Below are 7,389 nucleotides of genomic sequence, written 5' to 3' on the forward strand. Positions count from 1 at the left end.
TCCTTTTGCTTCTGTTCTTCTTCTTTCCTCCTCTTTTCCTTTCTCTCCTCTTCTTTTCCTTTCCTCCTTCTTTTCCTCTCTCTCTTCTCCTCTTCCTTTCTCTCCTCGACTTTTGCTTCCCTTCTTCTCCTTTCCTTTCCTCCTCCTCCTTCTCTTCCTTTCTCTCCTCTCCCTTCTCTTCCACTCCTCTTCTCCTCTCCTTCTCCTTTTCCTCCTCAGTTCATGGAGATGACACACATCCAAAGTGGCCAAAAGGAAGACAAGACCCTGCAGAATGGAGGACATTGCAAGAAAAAAAATGTAGGGATTTTAACCCAAGAAAAGCTCAAAACACTGCTCCAAATGGAGGGCCTTTGGGAATTCCTCTTGGACAAGAAGGTTGAAGTGGAAGACATGTCAAGGAAAAGGAGGGCCTCTGTTCACCCGGCATCTTTATATAAGTGTTTTTAGCAGTTTTGATTTGTCCATGTCCTCCATTTTTCTTGCAGTGTCCTCCATTTTGCAATGTCTTGGCGGTGAGGACGTCTGGTCACCTCATTCAAAGCAAAGCATTGGACTGCTTTCCAAAAACTTTAAACAGACGGTGCGCTCATTCTCTTGACAGTCACTCGGTGTGGTGGGTCAGTGGCAAGGTGGAAAGACTGAAAGCGTGTGGCCTGACAAAGGTCACAGTCCTGTGCTTCCCTCTCCTCCCTCCAAAGGATGTGAGAAGGTAGTCACACTGCAGAATTATAGCAGCGTGGCACCACTTTAACTGCCATAGCTCCATCCTACAGAATCCTGGTGTTTATAGTTTGGTGAGGTGTTCAGGAAAGGCAGCATGGTCGAGTGGTTTGAGCATTGGACTATGGAAAATCGGGGGTTTAAACAACAATTATCCCGTGAAAACCACACAATCATGATTAACATTTTCATACGCATCGCAATTAAAGAGCCATTATCCTGGGAATAAACTGGCAATAAACAGCAACAAATCATTCATGGGATTTCCCAGTGAATGATTTGTTGCTGTGTAGTGCCTGTTTATTCCTGGGATAATGGCACTTTAATCACGACCACAAACAACGAGCAGCAAGCTTACACTTAAATAATCCAAGAAGGAGGGAAACAACAAATGCTATATATAAATACTTGGAAATGCTCCATTTGTCTCCTATTAAGATGTTGTGTCTTAAGTCAGATCGCCCTGGTTTCTGAGCAATTTGCCTCGTGATGGGAAAATGGAGCATCTTATTACCAGACCTGAGTCTTCCTGTTCTGGCTGGTGTTATGGAGAGAAACTGGAATGCCTCCAACATTATAGCAAGTTCACTGAAGTTGGGAAGGCTAATATCCTCCGATTAAATTCCTTTGCAAAAAGTCCTTTGTTCTCTCTCTCTCTCCTTCTCTCCCTTTTTCTTCTCCTGCCAACATTGCCTTGCCTCAGGGGCATCCATAAATGCTGCTGCTGTTGAAAATACAAAGAGAAACTTTTCTGCAGATGTGGGAGAAAATGGGCTGGAAGGAGCTGGGTTTTTTGCCCCCAGAATTCAGTGTTTTGCCCAGCCGGATAATGGAAAACAAGTGGTGTAGTAGTATGAGATACGGCAGTGGAAAGGCAAGGTGTTAATAATGGAAAGCCCATTGACCCCAGTTCTTTTAATTAAACGTTGTTCGATGGTGCTTTTATCAGCAGTTTGTGCCTCAGATAATAGCTACTGGGTCTGGGTTTTCACACTGCACAAGGCACTGTAAAGGTGCGTTTCTGGTCCAATAGTATGTGTATAAGAAAGGAGTTGCATATGGCGGATAAAAAGATGTTTTCATCTGATTGTGTTTGCACTGCGGCCTTGCTCTTAAGTGACAGATCTCTCCCAACAACCTCAGCCAGAATCCTCCATGGTGAACAATTCTAGGAGTCCAACAACTGCTTGATTCCCACCCATGTTCTAGGGCAGTGCTTTTCTGGAAACCTAGGGAGCAGGACCAGCAACCACTCTACATGCCAGGGAGTGGTATCATATTTGTGCCCACTAGTTACAACTACTTCTTTCATGGACTGGCACAGGTCCATGGATCACCACTTTGAGTAGTACTGCTCTAGGGGCATAATATTCTTCTTGGTTTAATCCAAGTTTGTAACAGTTGCTGTGGAGATAACTATAGAAATTTGGTAATGGAGAGCAGACTGTTTTACAGTCATTTTAATTGTATTCCATTGTACATTAGTGATGTGAACTTTCTTGAAAAGTTTGAATTGCAATAAATGCTGATGCTCTAAATTGATTTGGACTGATTTAACATGTTTGCTTAACTTGTATTTAGTAAACAAAACTAAAAAAGAGAGGCTAGGATCCAGGCTTAGTCACATACTGCAAATCCATTGAAACGAATGAGATTTATTAATGGGATTAGCATAATGAGATTCTAGTAGTCTACTCTAATCATGGCTAAATTTGGATGCAACCCAAATTTTGCCATGATAGTCTTACATTCTACCTACTTCCCTCAGCATGCTCTGCATGCATTTGTAGCCTTGTGATTAATTTAAGAAAGGTCCATTAAAGAAAAAGTAAAGGGAAGGAAAAAAAGGACAGTCTGTATTCACAGATAATAAATACATCCTTGGATCCAACCATCCACAGCTTGAAAATATTCTTTTAAAAAATTCTCAAAAGGGAATCTTGATCTTGCCATTATACATAAGGGCCACCATTTTACTATGCCATTGTATAAAATGTGACAACAATCTGTAGATTTTGGTAGTTAAGGTGGTGGTGGGGGTTCCTGGAACCAAACTCCAGCTGACCAAGGGCTCACTGTATTCCCTATTTTCTTTTGAATTGTTGAACTGGGTGGGGTGGGGTGACACTCTTCAGTTTTATTTTAAAAACCTAGACCTCCACTTATCTGCTTACCATATATACTTGTCTGTAAGTGGAAAAATTTAAGCCCCAAAATGGGCTCCAAAATCCTAGGTAGATGTATATATGGGTCAATATGGTAATACGTACTTCTCTGTGAGCCTTTTGAAAGTTATGGAGGAGAGAGGGAGGAGAGAGAGGAGAGAAATCGAATGCCCGTGTCCTCCTTTTTGCAAGCCATTAGCCTTGGGGAAAGTTGTGGGGAAGGGAGGAAAATCGGAGATCTGTGTCCCCCTTTTGTTGCAAGCCATTCAGTTTTGGGGAAAGTTGTGGTGAAGGGAGGGAAACTGGAGGTTTGTGTTCACATTTTGCATGCCCAGACTGTGACCCTTGGAAGAGGTCCAGAGAGGGAGAAGGAGGGAGCAAAGTGGTGTTTTTTCCCCCTCCATTTAGATCCTTTGCTACATGCCTGTGAGTTTGACCCTTGACTTATCCACGGGTCATATTAAAATCCATGATTTTGCCCCCCAAACCTGCCCTTGACTTATACATGAGGTAGACTTAAACACGAGTATATACGGTAATCTTAACCATGCTTTCTTGGAACAGTCTACCTTTCTTGGTTTGAAGTTATCTTTTTTTGATCCATAATACGGATTAGTCACAGTTTTGTGTATGTTTGGATAATAAAATAAATGGTACTCAACCTGAGATGGTACTCTTCTGGAGAAGAGATGATTGAAAGGTGATACAATAACTATCTTTAAATATCTGAAAGGATGTCATGTAGATGATGGTGCAAGCTTGTTTTCTGCTGCTTCAAAGACTAGGACATGAACCAATGGATTATAATTACAAGAAAAGAGACTCCATGTAATCATTTGGAAGAGCTTCTTGACTATAAGGGCTGTTTGACAGTGGAATGGACTGCCTCAGAGATAGTGGACTCTCCATCTTTGGAGGTTTTTAAACAGAGGTTGGATTGGCATCCTCAGGAGTGCTTTAGTAGTGTATTTCTGCATTGCAGAGGTTTGGTCTAAATGGCCCTTTAGTCTCTTCCAACTCTAAGATTTGTTGGTTTTGTGAAAATGTATGGTTTCTGTTTTCATTTTCCCACTTCTCATGTAGCTAAAACTAAGACACATGTTTTTAGGGAAAACAGAGTGCAGCAGTTTTTATAGTTTTTGGTATAGAATATGTTCCCAGTTTTCCATGTGTGTTCAAATTAAGAATTTCTGTGTTAGGTTTAAAAACAAATATTACAGGAGCGCAGCCATTGAAACTATATAGTTACAGTCTGGTTTACTTGGGAACTTAGTGGGATGCAAACTCATTGCACTTAGGGGCTTTACAGACCACTCTTTCTACCACCAGATCAGGGCCGCGGCAACCTCACATGATGGCCCCAACCTCGCCTTTCTGTAGCTCCTTTTTGAGCCCTGGAAAGGGCGACATAGCTACCTTTGGTGCTGTATCATCTAAACACAGCACCAGAGGGGCGCCATGATGCCGCCCACCCTGTTGTGCGATGTGCGGCATCACACCGGCCTGGGGGCAAAATCAGGGCATGCATCATGTGGATGCCACAGCCTGACTCCACCCCCAGGTCTTAATGGCCTGTCTGTACAACCTCTTGTACACCCTCTTAGTGAGAATTACTGAGGCATAATACTCAGTAAAAGCAGTAACAGTACACCCTACTACAAAGTATGCATGGAAAGGATGACAGCTTTGAACATATTCCTGAACATTTGCTTGCTTATTTTAGTGTGACAACTTCCATTGTTAAATTGGGCAGGCTTTCAAAATTCTTGACTGTATAAATATTGTCACTGTAATTGGGAGTGGGTGCAGGTTGCAATGTGTGTGCATTTCCCTATAGATTCTCTGCAGCTGTTGTAAATGTCTTTACTGTAAAAGCTTCCAATCTCTCTCTTGTCTCAAAAGGTGTAATGCTACATTCTGTCAGAACAGGTACAGTATTTGTATGGAGATAAAGTAAGCATACGAAATCTTGTTGGTAAATGTATTTGTAACATTGTAGTGTAGTGGTTGGAGTGTTGGACTAAGAGTGTGGAAAACCCTGCTCAGCAATAAAACTTACTGGGTGACCTTAAGCAAGTTACACTCTCTCATCCTCAGGAGAAGGCAGTGGCAAACTCCCTATGAACAAATCTTGCCAAGAAAACCCCTTGATAGGTTCATTTTAGGGTCGTCATAAGTTGGAAACAACTTGAAGACACATAACGACAACAAAGGAAATATCATAGTCCCATAATTATATTCATGCAGCTTTGGGAGATCATGATAAGCTATGGAATACACTCATAGAAATGGCAGTGCCACTATCTTTGATAGTCCTGTTGAGGAATCTGTACTTAGCACAAGAGGCTACTATAGGAACAGAATATGGAGAAATCTATTTGCAAAAATAGATGTGTATTTCTCCACTGAAAAATTTCCCTGGAACACCGAGGGACATTCAAAGCTTAGAAGAACACTGTGCAAAATCTTGTTGATGTGTGCCTTCAAGTTGTTTCCTGCTTATGGTGATCCTTAGGTGAACTATTGTGGGATTTTCTTGGCAAGTTTTTTTGAGAGGTGGTTTGCCATTGCAATCCTCTGAGGCTGAGAGAGTGTAACATGCCCAAGATTACTCAGTGGGCTTACATGACTGAGCCGGGATTTGAACCCTGGTCTCTAGAGCCAGTCCAACACTCAAACCACTACAACATGCTGGCTGCTCTGTCATTCCTGACTGTCAGAAAACCATTGTTCAACCAGGAAACAAATAATTGGGAATAGTCTTTCCATCCATTGTCTACAAAACTGGTGGATGTTTATGAACAATTATTAACAACCCCACCTTTAAAAAAAGTACAGAATATCTTAATTGAACTGAACATGTGTGTGTGTGTGTCTGTGTGTCTGTGTATTTAAAATGCAGTTAAAGAATACTGTTTTTAACTATGGAGATTTTTTTAAAAAAACTACAAAAGATTTTCATCATACCTGGTAAACTGTTAAAAAGTTATAATGTTAATTTTTAAAGTCATGGTTACACTGAAATGTCTAGTTTTGAGAAATCTCCTTCCCATTCCTACTGTTTTCCTTGCTCTGTATACTGGATAATCAGGCTTGTTTCTCATATGATTTCCCTCCCTTGCTCTAGGTCACATCTGCTGTTGGGTCATTTTCTTTTTCCCTTCTAGCTCAGTAGTGGGTTGGGAATTTGTTGCAGTTTTAGAATCCATAGTCATTGCTCACCCTAACAGCTGCAAAGCAGCCCTCCTTCTTGTTGCTGTGTTACTAACATTCCTGTTAATATGCTTCTAACAGCCCCATGGAAATTGGCCAGCCCTAATCCATGGGGACAGCAACTAATCCTTAGAGATTAGACAAAATCTTGGGGATTTAGGTTGCACTGGTCTGCACTGGTAAACATCTTGGTTGTATTTTGTGCAGTTTTGATTACAGAGCTTACTTATATTTTGTATTGTTCTTCCCTAGCCCTCTCTTCCTTCACTTAGAATCAGAGAATGATAGAGCTGCAAGAGACCCCAAGGACCATCCAGTCTAACCCCCTGCCATGCAGGAATACACAATCAAAGCACCCCCCACAGATGGCCATCCAGCATCTTGAAATACATTTTCTAAGCATTGGTTTATACCAGGGTAGATCTTTAGGACAGGGTCTTTGGACAATTTCTTAGGTGAGGTTTACTAATGTGCTAGTTGAATAGATCTTTCATTTTGAACTGTGAAGCCCTAAATGGTTACATGCAGTGAACATTTAAAATTTTTGAAATTAGGCCAGGGCCCCCACATCCCTGTCTAAGCAGCTCTGGTGTGGCATAGTTTGGATTGTCGACTATCCATGGAACCTTTTGTTCTGTACCTAAAAAGTAATATTTGGCAGTATTTAGCATTATTTGTATAAAACGTGTTTACTCACATTCAGCGTTTATAAACACATGCTCCTTTTTATCCCTCCATTTTATCCCTAAGAATCAATAGAGAGAGGTTACCATTTCAGCTATATATAGTAGCAGGTCATGCTGGTAAACAAATCCACTTTAAAATGCTTTAACAACAGGCCAGTGCTACCATTTTTCAGTGAGGTAACAGTGGTTCTAAGTCGGACCAGCCTTGGTTAGTACTTTGATGAGAGACTGCCACAAATACTAGGTGCTTTAGGCTATATTTCAGAAGAAGGATCTGGCAAAAACCACCTCTGAGTATCTCTTGTCTAAGAAAACCCTGTGAAATTGATGGGGTTGCCATAAGTCAACAGGCAACTTGAAGGCACACACACACATAACAGAGTTGCTGCTGGACTATTGAAAGGCATTTCAGAAAACAGATTTCAGCTGTGATGGAAAAGGTTACAGTTCCCCTGAACATGTATGTTCATGGCTCCGGGACTCATATTTGAGCCTGGATGCCAAGGTTTCATCAGCCATGGGTTCATTTACATAGTTAAACTTCATCTCTCATCTGGGCCAGTTTCAACATCTATATGCTCTGACTGCAGTAACACATGGCT

The sequence above is a fragment of the Sceloporus undulatus genome, chromosome 4 (genome assembly GCF_019175285.1).
Source record: "Sceloporus undulatus isolate JIND9_A2432 ecotype Alabama chromosome 4, SceUnd_v1.1, whole genome shotgun sequence".
Classification (NCBI taxonomy): Eukaryota; Metazoa; Chordata; class Lepidosauria; order Squamata; family Phrynosomatidae; genus Sceloporus; species Sceloporus undulatus.